The 20,359-nt window shown below is 42.4% G+C and overlaps 2 long non-coding RNA genes across 2 annotated transcripts; one reads left to right on the top strand and one right to left on the bottom strand.

Annotated features, from left to right (window-relative positions):
• Positions 1-1,086: 1,086 nt before the first annotated feature.
• On the bottom strand, positions 1,087-13,426 carry LOC140218740 (uncharacterized). Its single transcript, XR_011894913.1, has 3 exons — positions 12,158-13,426; positions 3,641-3,725; positions 1,087-1,685 (listed from the first exon to the last, which is right to left on the bottom strand). It is a non-coding gene; the product is annotated as an uncharacterized lncRNA (long non-coding RNA).
• Positions 8,248-10,049, top strand: LOC140218739 (uncharacterized). Its single transcript, XR_011894912.1, has 2 exons — positions 8,248-8,553; positions 9,941-10,049. It is a non-coding gene; the product is annotated as an uncharacterized lncRNA (long non-coding RNA).
• Positions 13,427-20,359: the final 6,933 nt, after the last annotated feature.

The following is a 20,359-nucleotide window of genomic DNA, read 5'->3' as shown; positions in this document are numbered from 1 at the left end:
AAACGAATTAAAATTAATTTGTAAACTAAGAAACCAAGGTGAACCTTCAATAATTCACGAACAGGTAGGTTCACACTCAACTGACTCATGAAACAGTATGCTAGCTGTGCCAAGAATCTTAATTAGTCGAGCAATTAAGGGTGGTGACTGTCATATGTGCAATGCCTTGGGGAAATGCATGCAGAAGTAGGACAATAGCTGTTGCTCTGTCTTTGCTCATGCCCTATCAACTGATTAATCACTTATTTATTTATTTATTTTTATTTTCACATACTGTAGTCCAATTGGGCTATCGCAGGAGTGGGTTTGTACATTGCATATAACAAAATATTTTTCTGCACAAATCAACTTCAATGCCTTAAAAAACATGATAACTTCAATATAAAAGATACAATCAGTATAATAAACGCAGCATGAATCAAGTAAATACAATGATTTTTCTAATTTACCTAGTTTCACCTGGGAGTAAGTTCCATTTTTCAATTGTATGAGGAAAGCTATACTTAAACAGGTTAGTATGCAGTTGAAATGGAGCAATTAAGGTTAAGTTTGTGGCTATTCCTAGTAGGTTTCAAATTATCAGGAGACAGATAGTTGTTCTTTAATGAGTAGTGTGGGGTGTTATTTGAATTATGCAACAATTTAAGGCATTCATAATCACGCCGCTTGGACAGAGGTAGTAAACCGATTTGTTGTTTATTTAAGTTCATTATTCCAAAAAATTGGAGAGTTGGAATTTCCCCTCACAAGGCACTATTGGCAATAAAATCACCTACAGTGCTTGTCGAATGGGTGCCGCAGTGCTACAGTTGACCTGCAAAGACGGGGCCGAACCCCTGCTTAGAAAATGGAAGAGAGGCCGAACTCTCTCGAGCCCTGGCTAACTTTGAGCACTGACTGTGTTGAGTGGTATACTATATATTGTACTACCACACAGTACAATGATGTATATTAATGATTAATACAGTAATATTATGTATATAATAATAATAATAATAATAATAATAATAATAATAATAATAATAATAATAATAATAATAATAATAATAATAATAATAATAATAATAATAATGATTCAGATCTGCTACCATATCTGCATCTCCTTCCTTCATGCTACAGAAAATGTCTATGGAATTCTTGCTGTCAAATCAATAAATATATACTTCAGAGCATTGTTGCGTTGTTGTGACATCACTGGAAACATCACTTCACAACATTAAATCTTTATCGGTCAAACCTGTGCTCAGAAAAACATGTGGCACTCAAAGCACAACAACCCAGCGGCGAGCATGGTGTGTCAAGCGCGTCACATGACTCGTCAAAGGTCGTAACATAATTGCTGGTGCTATATATATATATATATATATATATATATATACATACCTTCCGCAAAGTACAACACTATTTGCATCTCACGTTGACTGATATCTTTCAATTGTTAGTAGGTGAAATGCAATCCACAGAAAAAGGATAAACAATTGTATGCATATCTATCAGTATAATCACGGAGTATCAGGCTGGGCATCAACCAAATTGATTCTTAATATCTGTAACTGTGGCGAGGAAAGCATATGTCGCCTTGAAGAAGACAAGTCCACTTGTTGAAACGTTGGCTCCTGCTTTCATCTTGTTCTCGGTTTGCTCATCGTCTTGAATTTCCATTTCCTGCCTTCCCCATGTTTTCCCTGGGTTTGTATACATGGTATTTTAACACGCAGCCTAAAAGATTGCAGATTCTTCTCCTATATGCATAGTTGGTATATAATTGTGAATCAGCAACACACTAAAAAAACGTTTTCTTCTAGCATAACACTGAAGCATACAAAGTTGAAAATTTACTGTGCCTACCTGGGCGTCATTTCACATATTTAAGAGGTGAATCATTTTCCTTTGTGTACATGTGCATTGGGCTAGCTCCCAGATCAAACTATATGCCATCAATCTGCACAGTTGGCACAGTAGGAATTCACAAGACAAATTTTAGCAGAGTGCACCTTGTTTACACTTTTCTGCATTTCTGTATGCAAGATATAACACTACAATTTCCGCTGAAGATACTGTGCTTGTTGTGCAGGCCATGTTTTGATGCTAATGGATGGCACCTGTATAATCATGTAAGACTTTTGTGAATATATTGGCACAGCAGCACCTTCTGTTATTTTGTATGTATATTTCTGACCAGCAACACAACCAAGCAGAGGTATATTGTGCTGTAGGCAAAACATGTGGCCACTTAGATTTGGCAGCTCTAGATGGGCACATCGCATCTAGTCGTTCCTCACCCCACTTTAACATTTACATTTCACCAATGGCAAAGGACAATGTTGGATTCCGTAAAATATCCAATTTCAAATGCACTATGGATGACTGACTTTTGAAAGAACAATGAAGTGATGCCTGGAAACCTGTGTACCAACTTTCTTCCCATATTAGTTACTATAATGCCTTACAATGTGTCTTAAAATTCTTCACATGGTGCACCTAAATTTGGTGCTAGAGTGGAGAGGAGTGCAGTAGTTTGACTTTACCTAGGGTAGCAAAATGCCTCACAACACTGCTACATCAAAGTAGCAGTGTTGCAGCGCTCAACGGTGCCCTTAAAGGCATCAGTTGCGCCCATCACATAACAGGGGCAGGGGGAGTACAAACATAAATGAGATTACAAAGAAATAGTTACAACAAATAATAGGACAAAGTAAAGAACAAAGGTATGCTAACATTGTTTAGGTATTAAGAAACAGAATGTAAGAAATCATAAGAATTGCAAAACAAAAGTTATGCACACAGCAAAATAAAATGTTGAAAATATGCATGCACACATAAACTACGGTATTAATACAGGTATTTATTAGTAACTCACAAAAACAACTAAACAAGAATGTAATAAAAAAGGCAACTAATTAACAGTGCGTAGCACGTCGTAAAATTTTAATGTCAGATTCTGTGGCAATATCAGAGGGAAAGCAGTTCCCTTCAGTGATGGTGCAGGGTATAAAGGAGCATGCATATTGTAACGTGCGAGATGGTGTACGCTTAAATATGAGGTGGTGATCCCGGCATGAAAATACGACAGGTGGTGACTGAAAGAAATCATTGTGAAGAGAAGTACGATTATAAAGTTTGTCAAGCAGGCAAAGACACACTGATTTGTGGCGAAGGGATAGTGCTTGTAAATCAGTACGTGCTTTTAATGATGACACGGAAGTGTAAGATGAATAGTCGGAAAATATGAAGGTGAGCAGCCCAGTTTTGAACAAATGCAATCTCGTCAACAATGTTTACCTGCCAGAGTGCTATATTAGCGATGCGTATTCGAGCTTTGTGTGGATTAGTGTAGTGTAAGCAAGTTTATGTATGTTGACAAAAGCATGCTTTAGGTTTAATTTGATGATGCCAAGAGAGTGGTGAGCTGCTGCAAAGATGGAGTAAATGTGGTGGTTTCATGCTAAGTCGTAATGTAAATGAAAACCTGTGCTGGTAGTTGAATGTTAAACTGGGATCTTCGAAATAGTCGATGACTTGTGAATTAATAATGTGTTCCATAAGTTTGCGAATTGTACTGGTTAATAATATTCATTGGTAGTTAAAGGGTGATAAACACTCGCTGGATTTGTAGAATGGGAGGACTTTAGCCACTCACCAGTCTTAAGAATGAACCCAGGGGGTATGTTGCGACACTAGCTGGGACACATTCTTGAGCAGCTTGTTATTAAATTTGCTGTGACCTGTTGTAGATGAAGTTTTTAATCTGTTTAGTAAGGTAAAAATGCCCGACCCACTAATAACAATTTCAGACATGTCAGATTGCATGGGGAAGTCAGGGCATGCAGTGATGTCTTCACATTTGGACACTCAACAAAACATGTCATTTAGTAACTGCACACACTATAACTCAGGAACTACATCACCACCAGAATTAGGATTATGTCAGGCTGTGAATAGGGGTTTATTACGTGCCATAATCACTGTTATTCATAATAAATCATAGCTGTAAACCTGTTGACGTGTGGATTTTAGTAGGATCTGGCATTCTTTGTCACATAATATGTATCTTTGCCATGTCTTGGCTTTTTTTTTTATTTGCCATTCTATAGAGCGCTTCATTTTATTTATGAGGTGCTGCAGGCGTTTATTGAATGTTTTGTTGCATCTAATGCTGAGAAAAAGGACGAACATTTTGATAAGATTTGCAAAGGTGGCTCTAAACATAACCAGTTCTCTTCAATAGCTCGACTGTGTCTGCAAAGGTGGCTAATTAACGATTATGCCGAGTAATGTTGGCCCTATTGTAGCACCTAATGTGTTTAGTAGTGTTTTCTTTTTTGTTAAAGAGAAGTTAAGCAGACCTACTATAACTGCATGATCAGACAGCCCGTCCAGGTGAGTAATGCCGGAACAGATTAGAGGATCGCTGGTCGAGATGAGGAGGAGGAGGAATGAACATTTATTTTTGAAACAGTATCCCGGGTTAAGCCCCAGTTCTATTCTAGGTGGGAGGTCTCCTCATTCCAGGAATCCTCTGGCCTTCGCTGCCTCCTTGGCCCTGGCGACGAGGTGTCATTGTTGCTCCAGGCCCTCGGAGACGAGCTTGGCCTCTCACGTTTCAATGAGGTCTTCGCTTTCTTGTCTGGCGTTATATTCTTTCGGTGAAGGCGATGCGTCTGTATCTAGATGCCATGGACACTCGAGGATCAGGTGCGCCAAGGTGTATGGTAAGCCGCACATTGGGCAGCGGTATCCTTGTAGCATTGGGCATAGTCTGTGCATGAGTATTTCCTTGTAGCATTTGGTATAGTCTGTGCATGAGTATTCCGTGGGTGTAAGTGTTACTCTGTAGTCTTCTGAGTGTGGTACTTTCTTCTTCGGTGAGCTTTGGGTGAGGTGGTGGGTGCAGCCTGCGTTCCAGCCTGTGATATTGAAGGATCACTGAGTAGGTGATGGGTACGGTCTCTGCCCCTGCTGACGCAGACCGGCATCTTGAGAGTAGGAAGGGTTGGCCCGGCAGGTGTGGCCTCGGGCCACGGCGCGTGCTGATTCGTTCCCCTCCAGCCCGTCATGCCCAGGAACCCAGGTCACGCAGGTGTAGCGGATCGAAGCGCTGTCGTGCTTCAATATCTTTAGTGCTTCTGTCGACACTAGACCCTTAGCATAGTTCCTGACAGCTGCTTCAGAATCGGAAAGAACTACAGCTGCGTCTGCACGTGGTAGTTGCTAGGGCGATCGCCGTCTCTTCTGCAGTCTCAGAGTTTTGCGCACGGACTGTGGCAGACGCTAGCTCTCTGCCCTTAGAATCTGTGACGTTCAGGGCGTAAGCATTTCTTTGCGGGTATTTGACTGTGTCGGTGTATCTGGCATCCGGACCTTGCCTGTGTCTTTGCCGTAGGGCATCCACTTGGGCTTGTCTTCTTTCCTTGTGGTACAATTGGTGCTATGCACAGGGATTTGCAGATGTTTGGAGGAATTCTTTCTTTTCAGTCCGTGGTGGCCTATAAAGGTTTCACTGTAGCTCAGCCGTTGCAGCACTGATCTCCTGGTGGGCATGAGCTTAAGTCATTCTAACTGACTGGCTTTACAAGCTTCGGCTAATTCTTGCCAGGTGTTGTGTATGCCCGTCTTGAGAAGTCTCGTAGTCAAAGCCGTAGATGGTAGGCCCAGGGCAGTTTTGATGGCTTTGCATATTTGAATGTTAATTTTTTTCTACCTCTGATGAGATCTAGAATATTGGCCAGTGTACATGATGAACAGGTTGGGAGAGTAATGAGTTGAGGTAACATGAAGTGTAGACAGGAATGAAGGAAAATATGCCATTGAGCGTGAGCAGCTGTGACAGATTCTGTTGTCCAGTTAATAATGGAGAAATTAAAATTGCCATAAATGATCACAGCTGAATGCCAAAATAGCATATGCACTTTATTTAGAATGTTTTGAAACTCGCTTGAAAATGCACAATTTACATCCGGAGGGCAGTAGTATGCACTTATGAGAACATTCTGCTTGAGCATTGAAGTGAAATGAAAATGTGCTCTAGGAATGAACGAATGCCAGTTGGAACTGCAAGAATTTATTTTTTTAAAGCTATGAGCATGCCACCTTCTATGCAGTTGCATCATTCACAACAAAAAGTGTTGCATGCAGATGTGAAAAGAAAAATTTTATAGGAGATGGTATCGTTTAGCCACGTCTTGATTAGTACAAGAAGAGATGTCACGCATGAATCAATGAGTGATGAAAGTGACATATATTTTGACATCAAACTTCAACCTCTAGTGCATAAGAATGACAGGTTTGTAGACGTGTTATGGGTGTGTGGTTGCATAAACTGTCAGTTTCCACACTTGCATAAGATGAAGGTTTGGCTTGTCATTCTTAAAGCATGCTGAGACAGACGCACTGCACAGTTTATTTCCGAGTCCCAAACGTATGTGTCGTTGTTGACCAAGAGCTTGTTAAAAACCAAGCAAGCTTAGTGTGAGCTGTCTCATACTGACTACAAATTTTAAAAAATTAATAAGAAAATAAATATATCTGTCATCCTGATTGCTGATTTGCTGTTCCTAAGTGATGGAGTAGTGTGAAAGTGACATATTTTATTTGTACATATTGTACTCAACCCACTGCAACAGTAAAAAAAAAGGAAAGAAAGGAAGGAAAATGTAATTTTGTGAAATTATACAGATGGAGCATCCTTCTTTTTTTTATGCTGAAGTAAACAATCAATATATGCACATGTGAATACGATATATGTGCATGCACTAGAATAACTTTCACCAGTCATATTATGTCAGCAAGACAGCAAGGTGGGCGAATTGGTTAGGATTTATCTTAGTTTTGGTAACAGCTAGCGCAAAGGTACGATGAGTAGAAAACGTTATTAAATACACGAGCAGGGCTGTTAATGGTTTGTGAACACTTTTCTGTAACGCTATGTGTTATATCCGCGTCCACAGCGACCAGGCCGGCATGGATAAGCGTAGTTTATGATTGAGCTCTTCCTTGTCATTTGACGCGCTGATAACCACGACTTATTACAATACGGCAGTTTCTTAACGTTTGCTAATCCGGCTTGGGCAAAGCTCCCGTCGTTGTGTGCCACCTCACGTCCGCCGTACGCGGTGCCGGCCGGGCAATAATAGATTGACTTTTGGATGGTAGTACGCTCGCTGCGTGAGGGCACCCCGCAGGTGAAGGGCATGGGAAAATAGCCCATTCTTACGACGCGGGGTTCGGTATCCCACATGAAAATGGGCTCTGAATTTCTAGCTGGAAATGGTCTTCCCAGCCAGGTTTCCAACTGGAATCAGCCCTTCCAGATGGAAATTTTCCAGAGCCAGCTGGAAATGGCACTTTCCAGCTTGAAGTGGAATCCACCTCAGCTAGTTTTCCAGCTAGAAGCAGCACTTCCAACTGGAAGTTTTCCAGCTTCAGCTGGAAACAACTGGATACAGCATTTTTTAGCTGGAAACAGCGCTTCCAACTGGAAACAACTGGATGGAGCATTTTCCAGCCGGAAGTAGAATCTATCGACTGGAAAGTGGAGCTTCCCACTTGCATTGACATTTTTTGTATCTGCAACATGTCCATATTTAGCCCTAGGTGGTGTTTGTAGCAGAACGAAGAGCTTTTACTCTTGCAGCAGCAGCAAAAAAAAAAAAAAAAAAATATTTTTATTCGTTTGTGTTGTGACAACAATCGTAATTAATTGCATGAACTGCATGGAAATGCTCGTCACTCAGGGTACCTTTGATCGCGATCGATCGGGATCGATTGCAATCGAAAGTAGGAGTTGCCAAAAAATATATCTCCAGGAAAACTGCCACTTTTATTGAACCTTACTTGTAGTAAACAAAAGCGACGCGCTCTTGATCGACACTGTGTTACCTTGCTACACTGTCGACGTCGTCTAGCGAGGAGCTTGCCCGATTGGTCATGATGAGCCGTTGCGCAAACGGCTAGTGTTTACAGCATAGCAATTCCTTCCCTAACAAAAAAGAGCCTTAACATGTGGCACCTTCAGCAGTTATCAGGCTGCAATGACCGCTGCTCCTATCTTTTCCTTCCTGCACGACGCCGCTACAATCGCCGCCATTTTTGTTGAATGCTTAGTAGCTTTAGTCTCGTATCTTGTCTTGATGTGCTCTTTTGACACTAATAATAAAATAATAGCCTGGTATTGCAATATAAGCATTTCTCGGAAAAGCTCGGATTTTTATTCGCAGCAAACAGCAGCATTACAGATGCAGTCCGAATATAAAAAATATGACGATGCCACAGTGGCCCTAGTTTCGTACAGCACATGGCGGAATCTGTCACGGCGAGGCAATTTTGTGAGACAACGAGAGTCTCTCGGGTGTGCGTGTGATCAAGGTTTTGTGAGGAACCTGCATGATCTTGCGCATGAAGTAAATATTTTTGGACAGTTTCTTCTCTGGACGGCGTTACAAGTACAGGCAAGCGGGTATCAACGGTTGTTATTGCTGTACTTCGTGGTGTTGTGATTCACCAGTGCGGATCGAAGAGCACCGTTTTCTCCAGCCCGGATTCTACAATTTGGAGGTAATTATTTCACTTGCTTATGTTTTGAGCGTAAGTTAATGTTTGTTTTTATCCTGAATGTTGGCACGCTTGAGCATGATGTCATAGGTCCCTGCTGTACGTGATGTTCGTATACAGGTTGATCATTTTTATGTTTTGCGGAATTTGTAGAAATGGCCTGTGGCAGATATCATAATTCTTGTCGCTGAGCTGAATTATTCGAATAGGTGGACATTATTAGCAGGCGAACTCGAAAGACATCTTCAAGTAATTAGCAAAAATTGACAAATTAACCTTGCTGCACATATTGAAATTAACGAATTGTAGCCTGTGAGTTTGCAAGATGCATCCACTTTAAATGAATTTCCAGAATTACGCCAGTTTCGATATATAATTTTCTGAAGTGCGAGGCGAAATAAATGGGCGTTCCAGTTGCTTTTGTGCTCCAATACATAAAAGAGCGTTTTGTTAAAAAAGTAAGTAGACCAAATTTTACGGAGAGTTTCATGACACATGTTTTCAACTGGTGTCATTCTGGAGAGTAAGTCCAAGTGGATACGCCTGGCAATCTCAATGGCTACAATTCGTAGATTGCGACATGTGCCGTAATGTAATAAATTAGGAAGTTAATTATTGAATTTTTTAAAATTAGTTCAATATGTGTTTCGATTTTTCGTGCAGGTAATCTCCTCTGAAGGACCCAGCTGAAGGACTAGAATTACGGTATCTTCAACAGGCGATTTGTTAAAAATTGCATAAAACTTAAAAATTATCACGCAGCATATGTGAAGTGCTTGCCAGTTTGCGTAAGCCCCTTTTGTCTCCAATAGCCCATTTGAATATAGTGCCGTGCAGTGTTTGTGCCCAATGTTGCACAAACGTCTATTAAATACTAGTGCGTATATGTCAATCTGCCCAACGCAATAGAAGCACATTTATGCTGTGCTTTCACTGCAAGTGCGTGCTCGCAAACACGTAGCCTCGAATGGCAGGCTTTTGAATTGGTGCAAAACAGCAGTAACATTAAAGACTGGCCCTCAAGCTCTTGTGTTATTCAGCAGAAGAATGCTTCTTGGGAGCCTGAGTTACATCACACACCAAGTTCAAAATACAAATGAGCTCATTTGAATTCTATTTACACTAAAGCAACACTCAATGGCGCTAAACAATTTAACAATCATTGCATAGCTCCTGTAGCTCAGGTTGAGAGCCTCGTGAGAGCTCAGGTTGAGGCCTTGCGCCACATAAACTGTAAAAGGGGCTGTGATGAAGGTACACTGTGGTACTGTCCAAAGGCTGTTGATACAATCCACGTGATTTTGGTAAAGCTCACTGTTTACTAGAACTTAGTGGATTGAAGTCATGATTGTTTTAAATTTCACTCACTATGCCTAAATATTTCTTTCAGATGGTGTACAAGGCAATGTGCAAGTGCATTTCACACCTTGGGGAGCTACAAGATATGCTTTCACAATCCTTGCTGCAAGTGTTCAAATAAAGGGTTTCAAGTTTCAGCACCATGCTGTTTTGCCTGCATGTATTTTCACCGGACCAGTTGGTCCTGTGGCCAGTCACATTAGGAACTAACTGTGACTTGCGACAGCAAGCTGATCCATGCGAGTTCTAGCCAGTTTGTGTCCTGCTTGATGCGAGGTTACACCCTGGGATTTCACCTGGGCATGGCTCAACACCATGGCGACCAGTGCTGTGTGCCAGCCCGGACTGTGAGTCTATAGGCGCAACTTCAAGGGGAGTATGGTAGCGCGATTCAAAGACGGGACAAGAGAAGACACAAAGGGACACACACAGCGCTGTGTGTGTCCCTTTGTGTCTTCTCTTGTCCCGTCTTTGAATCGCGCTACCATACTCCCCTTGAAGATGCATTACCAGCAAGCCCACATCGCAACCCTCGTGAACTACAGACGCAAAGTCCGGGCTGGAGATTCTAGCTGGAACCTCTTCCAGCTGAATTACAGCTGGCATTTCTTGCAGCTGGATCCAGCTGGAACCTCTTCCAGCTGAATTACAGCTGGCATTTCTTGCAGCTGGATCCAGCTGGAAGACGTTCCAGTTGGGATATATTCCAGCTGGATTATGGAACCGGAAATTTCACCCAGCTGGATTTTTTCCAGCTGCCTTCCCAGCTAGAAAAGTATCCAGCTGGGTGAAATTTCCAGTTCCATAATCCAGCTGGAAGTAAAAACATTTTCACCTGGGATGTGACCTGTGATTAGCCCGAGGGTTCAGATTAACTGCGTAGCTGTTGCGCGGCCCAATGCTTCGCGCTGCCCGATTGTAGACGGTGGACATTGTAACATATTTTAATTTCGCTTGCGTTTCGCTCGCGCAAGAACTTTCCACGACTCGCTGACTTCCCGTCTGTTGCCAATGAATGTTCCCCGGCCAGACGCTCCTAGGTCCAAGCCCGGCCCGGGCCCGAGTCAGCAATTGCTTGGCCGCCCCGAGCATCCTTGGACCGAGTTTGGCATATGCGGCCGACAACGCTTTCTGTCTGGCCAGCGCTAGTAGTAAAATCGTGTTTTGTCAACAATTAAGTTAGCGTGTTGACGGTACGTGAAACGTCGATCGCTTCCGTATCACAGCTCTGTTGGCATTAGCCTCTTTAGGTGCGATTGCGATCACTTTATTCCGACGGTTATGCTATGTTATGATAGAGCAGGCAGGCCGGATCGAGGTGCCGTACTCGCTAGGGCCTTTCCTTGCCGTGCTGCGCGTACACTATCACCGATAGGTCGTTTATATGGACGGTAGGTAATAATAATAACGATAACCCCGAGAAAGGAATCCATTGACATACTGGCCCTGGAGATAGGTTCATGTTTGCCGAATCGCACCGTATGTATGTATGTATGACTCGGTCGAAGTGGCACGTACAGTTGAGAGGCTCTCATGAGATATGCTCGCCGACGACATGCCGATGAAGTGCTGTTTAGTATTTTTCTCGCACACAACTATGTAAACGAACTTCCTATTAGCGTGTATACGAATGATGAGGGCGGCATATAGGTACAGTACCGTACATATTCGCCTGAAGAGGAACATTACAAATGTGCACATGGTATTCACATTTTATTAATTTAATGATGATATATGTGGGCTGTGTGGACCTTTAGGGTGTAGTGTAATATGCAATGTAGGAATGAAGTATTAAGAACACAACAACAAAATTTCTTGTCATACGACCAACTGAGTAAAATCTGCTTTTCAAGTGAACAAACATACCCCACAGGAATGCCACTTGTAGCTTTTTCAACTGAGCTACCACATTTTTAGTCACATATGCAGCTAGGGTATGCAATCCAATTTTAGAACATGGCTTAATTAGCAAAAAGCTTTCATAATCTCGAATACAGTTAATGCATTAGAGGTGCAGCCTTAGTTACTGTACACATTGCATAATCTGCACACTGCAGAGCATTAATTTGCATAATTTGTTTTGTACTTTCTTCTGCATGTGGCTGCAAGCCTTTGTTTTCAAGAGTGCGCCTAGGAAAAAAAGTGTTTGTGTTTCGTTTGGATGATGCACTTCGGTGGCCAAGAGAAGAAACATGCAAATTATAATATTTTTTTATTAAGATAGCTGCATTGGACCAGCAGGACCTACCTTTCATACCATGATTAGGGCAAGACAGATGGCACCTGACAAAATCCAGAAAATGTATCATCCACTCTGAGTAATTGGTGAGCAAGCTTCAATACCATGAGGGGCCAGTGAGCCTTGGCTTTGGTATGACAGGAACAGTCTTGAAAATACCAAAACATATGTGCATAAGGGACAGGAGTTGCCTCTGTCTGAAACCCACTGATGACTCCATTATAGACGTAAGCAGCAGTGCTTGTGCCATGCTCTGCTGCTTAATTTCAGAGAGACTAAGAGATGAACGAAAGGCATAGATAGAAACATTGAGAGGAGCATTATTTATGTTCTTTTGCAATATCATGCTGCAATTACCACAAATTATAAACACTGCAATAGTTGTCTCTAGCTTGCTCATTTTAATAATCGTTCCATTCACAGTCTCAACTCAACAGCATAACACAACATATTAACTTATTGCGCTAAAGTCTGAGAGTGTGTTGGTTACATATACTACATTTGGTTACATTTACGTATACTGGATGAGTGAGGGGCATATGAACACACTTAGTGCTGCTTTCCAACTGAGATTATTCAATCCATTGAGCAACCTGACTTTAAACTTTTGCAGGTGACTGTTCAAGTCAATGCACATACATTTACCCACATCTACTGTTTGTTCTATATTGATTTCTCTTTTACGAGTAATCACTGTGGATTATAAGGGATATTACAATTAAACATTGAAGGCCATAATTATGAAAATAATATGGCCTTTGAAAACAAAAAGCATAGACAGGCCATCAAAATGACAGCAAAAATAAAGAATAAATTAATTGTTTGTTTAAAAAGAAGCCTAATAAGCTTATTAAATCACCCATGACATGCCTCTTAATTGGCTCTTGAAAGTTGAGCTCCAAGACTGGCATGCTGTGTATATCACTGACAGTAAGCACCAGACTAGCAATACCAGAGTAACAGGGGAATCACCCATTGCAATCACCTCTGAAAATTTAGTCAATGGAGTTAGAGAGCTCTTCTAAATCACCTTTCTAGCAGCGGAGTAACACTGTACCATTTTGGAACAATACATTTGTGCTTCTCTGACATGACCCAAATACCTCAAATGGATCCCAGTACATATGGGAGAAGTAACCATGAATGGCCCTCCCAACCTCAATGAGAAGGCCGACCGAGCCGCGCGAGAACTAATCCACCGCGTCTCGGACAGTGACGGCACAACACCCCGCAACCCCCGGGGAAAGGGGAAGGACAGCGGGGAGGCAACGACAACGAAGTAGCGATACGAGACAATAGGCATAGACTGGTCACGTACCACGACATACTGACACACTATACGAAACGAGGAGAAACATACCCACAACCCCGCAAACAACTCGACAGGTTTCAAGAAACAGATTGGAGGAGGTTGCAAGCCAGAATATTCCGAAACCCAGTACATTTAGACAGAGTAAATTCAACACAATACCCAGACGCGAGCTGCAAGCTCTGCAAGCACGAACCTGCATACAATGCACAGATCTCATGGAAGTGCACACAGATCAGATCTATATATCTAGAGGACAAGATAGAACAGGACCTTCTCGAGGAGCGATAGCTAAGCGCTCTGACTAGCTCGGAACTACACGACCAACTATGGGCTATCCAGTGGGCCCGGGCAGCAGTGGAAAGGCTATGCCTCACCGCACATAATGCCCGGGTGGCCTGAGCCTGGGCTGGAAACCTTGCAGATCCTTTTCTCATTAGTTATTTCCGTACGTCCCTCCTTGGTTCAAAAAAATTTACCTTCCTAAACGCCATGTGCATCTTTAGAGGCATGCCTTATAGAGATACACTGGCAATTTAATCTCTCCCCCATGGATGCTAAAAAGTCTCAAAAGGCAAAATGCTACTCCCTGATAGATGCTTCATATCAAAGAACATTTGCCCTTTTTACACACAATGCTTTGTTTAAGGTCACATTCAGAGCAAGTGAAAAGCACAATTAGGCCTATAATTCCCTGCCTGTAATGATACTTTGTACAAACTTGCTGTGAAACAGTATTGCATGAAGCTACACTGACTCTCTACAACTGCAGAAGATTACTCTTTTCATTCAGGCAGCAGTGACATTTCTTTCCATTCATAATAAGTGAGTCAAGATGCCTGTGCTCACATTATTAAAATTACGTATTTCCTGATAATAAATTGCAGTTAAGAATACTGCGTCCTTGACAGTGCTTGCAAAATTGATGCAGCAATGGCTGTCAAACTTGAGCGTAAAAGCATGTGTCGCATCAGAGCAAACTTTTCAGGGTAGAAAGACGGTAAGTGAGCCTGGCACAAGAGGTGCGGGTAGATACATGTTCTTGATGTTGTTGTGTTCTTTGTTATCTGCCATGGCATTGAGAAGGCCAGAGATGTGTCCCTGTACCTAGTGTAAGCAAGCATTAAAAGTGAGTAGTTGTGAAGCTTGTGTATCTTCTGACAAAGCTATGTGGCTTTACTGTCTTGCTTCAGCTGCTAAATGGCACTCAAGGAATTGGTGTGTCTGTATTTGGGTGAAGTTTGATAAAAATGAGGCTGCCTCATTGGTGTCATGTGTGACTTTACCATGTACCAGCCCCGTTCTGCAGACTCTTGTCATGTATGGTATGAAGCTCAAGTAGAGTTGCAGACATCCATTGTAGATTCCTTATTTTTATAAAGAGGGAAGTACTTAAGGCTGACTGATACTATGCTTCCATCTCTTGTAATAGCAGCGTCTGTACAAAATACATTGGTCCAAAGGAACATCAGTGTACAGCCGTGCCATGGCCTTAAGTCTGTTCTTGCACCCAAGCAATCAGAAGTGACTGCAACATGCAACCTCTTTAATTCAAATGCTCATTCACATTGAATTAGCAATGCTGCCGTGGTGTTCACCTGGGCATGTTCTTGAGCGAACAGAGGAAGAGCAGCTATTGCCCTCATCACGTTCTGAATAATGATCTCAATCTGGTCCCTCTGCTTCAGTGAGGGCCAGTAAAACTGAGCCTGATAAATAATATGTGGCTGGAGTACAGACCAAACAGCATTACTGGCTATTTCGGTACAATCTTCTCCACATTTAGATGCAATCCTTCATATCAGGTGGAAGGTTGACATTGGTGTCTTCTTTATTTTGCCTAGCCAATTTGATCTTGTTCCGGATTGGCGAACATCGAGACCAAGGATCCGTACTTCTATTTCTTGTAACAAGGACCAGTGCCGGTAGCCAGGAATATATTGGTGCATGTGTTGGGGGGGGGGGGGGGTGAGCATTGTCTGCACATTGTCCTATGCCAGGTAAACAGACATGTTGGGTTGGGGGGCAAGGAGTTACGTTCCCGGTGTAGAGCATGCTGCAAAGCAATGCCGGTCTAGCCTGGTGTGGTTGGAAACGCCTTTCTCAAACTAATTGCCAATAATTGTTAGAAAGCTATATTGTGGCTACTTTTCCTTGCAGCAAGGTGTGTATTGTCCAAAATGAGTGATGCACGAATGATGGATGTCGCTGCACCTATTGCTGCCTGCAAATGTGAGCCACCATTCAGGAGCACAGCAGTACTGGACGGTAGTGCTAGTAAATTTGCATAATTAGCAAGGCTTCAATATGCATACCCTGGAGTTAAATGTCAATATTGATTAAAATGGCTGTGACATATGAGTAGGCTTTGTTTTTTGTGGCCATTATCTGGCTTTCGCGCACCCCCTGGATGGGCTGTATTATTCTTGCATCCCTCTGACAACAAACATTTGCTTGTGAGTACTTCTTGCTACCTTTATTACTGATTTCTTTTCTTGATACTCAGATCCCTGTCTTTGCAATGTGGCCTCTGGCTGTTTATGTTCTTAGGAATGCAGACTTGTATGATGTTAACATATCTGAAAAGAAGCAGTATACACACTGAATACTTGAATGATAGAAAGCCACTGCTGTAAAATTAATGGTCAATCTCGGAAAGGGTCACCTGAATTGGCCACAATGAATAATTTACTGAAGCTATAAAAGCTGCTTTTCTGAATAAATTTTCCAAGACAAATACAGCAATATGCATGTCATGTTTGACGAGAATTCACAATTACCTGAAGCATATTTGCTTTGAGAATTAGTCCCAGGTGCCACAAGCACACTTGATGCAGAAGCTTGAAAGCAGTACAGTGACAGCCACACACCTCTACCACGTGGAATAAAAAAAATCCCAGACGGTAGCACACTACTCCCAGTTAAAAAAACAAAACACATGTTGTCATTTATTGAAATTGCTCTTTATTTTTAAAAGTTCAATTCAGAACAAGTTACTACAGAGTGTATTAATGTTTATGTTGGTTTCCATATTACATACCCCTCTGTGGCAACAAAATGCTGCACATACGCAATCAGTCATGCATGCCCTCCTACAAAGAGTGAAATGGAATCTGAGTGAATCAAGTGACATGTGGCTCATTTGTAGTTGTAGGTAAACTTGATGGCTGATAGCACTAAGGGCAAGTAATAGTAGTATAAAGTTTATTTCTCTTAGTGGTTTGGGCGGTCGGTGCGTCCCTCAGTCCAGGGCTCCACTGATCTCTGTGGTTTGCTGGGCTTGATCGAGAAGAGCTCTCTGGCTCTCTACATCTTCACTAGCAAGCCAAACATCCCAGTGCCTGTTACTTGGCACTTACGCCATAAGGGGCGAATTGGAATTTGGAGGCTGCAGTTTATACGTTCATGTTACGTGGGCAAGAGTTGGCAGCTCCTCGCACCAAGAACACATACTTTCATAGAATGCAGGGTGTACCTTAGTGAGTATTTGTAGGTGTAAATATGTGTTAGTCTGTACACAGCGCGAATCCCTGGCCTGTTCTTTCATAAGGTTGGAGTGCGGGCGGCTGTATTTTTGTCTCTCCTTTTCCTGGTTTTCGAAGTGTCGTGTGGGTCAATGGGAGTTCCTTGAAAGGACTGACTAGTGCTCGGATGCTTATTGCTCGAGCAGTTCGGTCCACCCTCTCATTTTCCTCGAGTCCAGAGTGCGCCGGGCACCAAATTACCACCTGGTGCAATTCTGTGAATTTTGTATGGGACGGTACCCGTCATGCACGAACAGCATGCTGCCTTAGAGTCCATCATGGCCAATGCAGATTGTTTCTTTTGCTTCTGCATCTCGAAAGGCCAGCGCTATGGCTGCTGCCTCCACGGTGCAGGTTAAAGGGTTCCGAATGGAAGTTGTTATCCCTGTGGACCAATTGAAGGCGACTATTTCGAATTTGTCTGTTGCCACTCTACATGCATCTGTGTAGTATACGTCTGGATTTCTTTCACATTTCTTTTGTAAAGCCTTTGATTGCGCTTTTCTTCTGCTTTGGTGGTGTTCCGTGCTCATATTCTTTGGGATTCGTGAAACTAGAATTTCCTCTCTTGTTTGTCTGGGTAGCAAAACTTTTTTTGCTCAGCCATACTGCGCTATCAGGGGATATCCTGCCTTTTGTAACAGAGCCTTTCCTTGTTTTGTAGAATTCAGATGTTCTCTCTGAGGCATGACTACATGCCGTGTCATGTTCTTCATATGTGTTGTGAATACCAAGAGCCTCCAGCTTTTTGGCACATGTGTTTTTGGGAGCCCTAGCTGCCCTGATGATGGAGCTCACTTTAGACATTTCAGCCTTATTTAGTTTTTGAAAGGGGAGGCTATAGGTCACCCTGCTAATAATTAATGCTCGCACAAGTCTGACTGCCTCCGCTTCTTTGAAGCCTCTTTTTTGTTTTGTGACTCTGTGGATCATTTGTGCCACATTCCTTGTTCTTTGTCTTAATGTTTCTAGCATGTGTGATGCCCTGCTGTTGTCTTAATTGGTACAAAAACTCAGAATACATTCAGGTATGTGGACACCAAGGGCAAGAAACAAGGAAGGAAATTGAGATTGGCTGGGTGGTCTCTTTTGATGCAGTGAAACGTAACTAAAGTCCTAGTATGCATTCACACGACATCTGCACATGAACACGTTACTAAAATACATCAAAGCCTGACCAAGCAAACAAATTCGCAGGCCTATTTGAATTTATTCCATTTGTCCTTTTCAGCACTGGTCAAACGTGCAATACATGACTATGAAAACACAGTTAGTGTCTGTATACAAAAAAAAAAGAAATTGTAGGCTGTAACTGCCTGAAACTGTGATTTCTAATGCACAAACCTTTGTGCATAGACAACTTGATACAAGGAAGTGCTGGTACAGATTTCCCAGTGAAAATGCATGCAGTTTGAAGCTTATTTCACAAAACTGACAAAATGAACGTAATTGTGTGCACACACTGCGTGCCTCCATTTAACACAGAAACAGGCTGGCTGTTCGCATTGTTCATGCTGCATAACAGTAATTTGCCGCCTTAAAAATAATGTTGCTGTGACGCAAATCGCTCCCAGTTGAAAAAGACAACAGGAGTTCCTGTCGCAACTACGGAAATTTCTGTTGTACGACAGAAGTTCCTGATGTTTCTGTAGTTGCGACAGACATTTCTGACATTATGACAGAAATTCTGATGTCCCAACAGAATCATCCTGTCGTGAAGACCAAGAGTTCTGAAGTCGCAACAGCAACTTACTATCGCAACAGCGATTCTGACGTCGCAACAGGAACTCTCTGTCGGGACTACACATTTTCGGTCGTGGCGTTAGAAATGTGCCACTTTCTGTCGCAGCGACATAATTTCTGACGCCGCGACAGAAGCGCTTTCAGTCGCGACGCTTTAAAATTGTATGTCAATTTCGCATCGGTGGTGTACCCTGTACTTTTCTCTTGCGCGGTATTCAATCGTGCTTCTCTGAAGCCGGCAATGCTGATAGCACAGACACCGGTATTAAAGTCGAAGTGGCCAATTGTTATAATTGTGCCGTGACGACGAAGCACCATAAATGCCCTACCGGCCTCCTCAAAATCGGCCGCTGATGAAAATCATATCATCTGCGGGAATGGCTGCGTATCCGTTTTGTGTTATTTGGTAAGATGTGGCACACAGGCCTGTGGACTTACATGTGCCGTTACACTGACACAGTTAACTTCCCAGAAATATTGCATAAGCTTTTACAAAGCGAAAAAGAAGTTTTGGGTTGTTCCACAAAGTTGCGTGAAAAGCTGTCTCGCTCGGGTCTCATTATTCTGGTACAGCGCTGCCGAGAGATGCCAGTATGCTGTCAGAATGAACAATCATCCACGAATGTTTATGTAGCTATCTTGCATTGAACACAGAATTATATGCGCGCTCAAAAGTGCAGAGCGAGAGACAACTGTCGAAATTAGCAGTAACAACCTAACAGTGTCCCCGGTCACCGTTGTCTATTTCTGTATTTCTTATTTAATATGGATATCCTAAGCAAAATCGATGTTCTAGCACTACACAATGTACCTGTCGATGGTAAGAACACTTTTACTTTTCTAGAGATGCGGCAGTTGACGCAGTGGAATGAAAGCGCCTGTTGACTCTTAAAAATGCAAATATAAACATAAACGCAAAGTGTTTGTATAGCTGAAATAGGCATGAAGGCGCATATTCGGCGTGGCGTAGTGGTAAGATGCTGGGCTCGGGATGCCTCAGTCCGGAGTTCGAATCCCTTGCAGGGAGATTTTTTTTTTCCTTTTCTTTTTTTTTTCTTTTTTCTACAAACAAATTTACATAGCCTTAAAGAGGTCTCTGTCAATTTTTAATTGAATATTGATCAAGAACTACAGGACGTCACACTACGGACAACAGAGCGACAGACTAAAATTTCCTGTTGTGTTTTTCAAGTGGGCTGTCACAACCTATATCGACACTTAAGGCGAAGTGGTTATCAAACACACCTGATGACGAAAACTCCAATACTCTTTGACCCGCCGTGGTTGTTATAAGCGTCCTTGGAGTTGTGCTTAGTATTAAGCACGAGGTCACAGGAACAGATCATGGTTCTGACACGTAAAACACGACAATTAAATTGAAAAAGAGAAAGAAAAAAGTTGAAACGTCTCTTTTTTGTGCGGCACTGGCTTCTTGAGTTTTATTGAGAGGACCGGTAAGTCTCAACACCGCGACATAAAAGGTGTGAGCACTATGCGCATAGCGCAATGCTTCCGCGCCGTACTCACCACCGCAGCTTGAAAAGGCCGCGTCAAACATGAGGCAACTGGGCAAAGGGTAATCCGAAACGCGCCGTTTCCAAAAGCAGTCGACACCGTACGCGGTCCGATTTTGTG

The sequence above is a fragment of the Dermacentor andersoni genome, chromosome 6 (genome assembly GCF_023375885.2).
Source record: "Dermacentor andersoni chromosome 6, qqDerAnde1_hic_scaffold, whole genome shotgun sequence".
Taxonomy (NCBI): Eukaryota; Metazoa; Arthropoda; class Arachnida; order Ixodida; family Ixodidae; genus Dermacentor; species Dermacentor andersoni.
The sequence above is the reverse complement of the archived record's forward strand: the minus strand, read 5'-3'. Positions and strand labels throughout refer to the sequence as shown.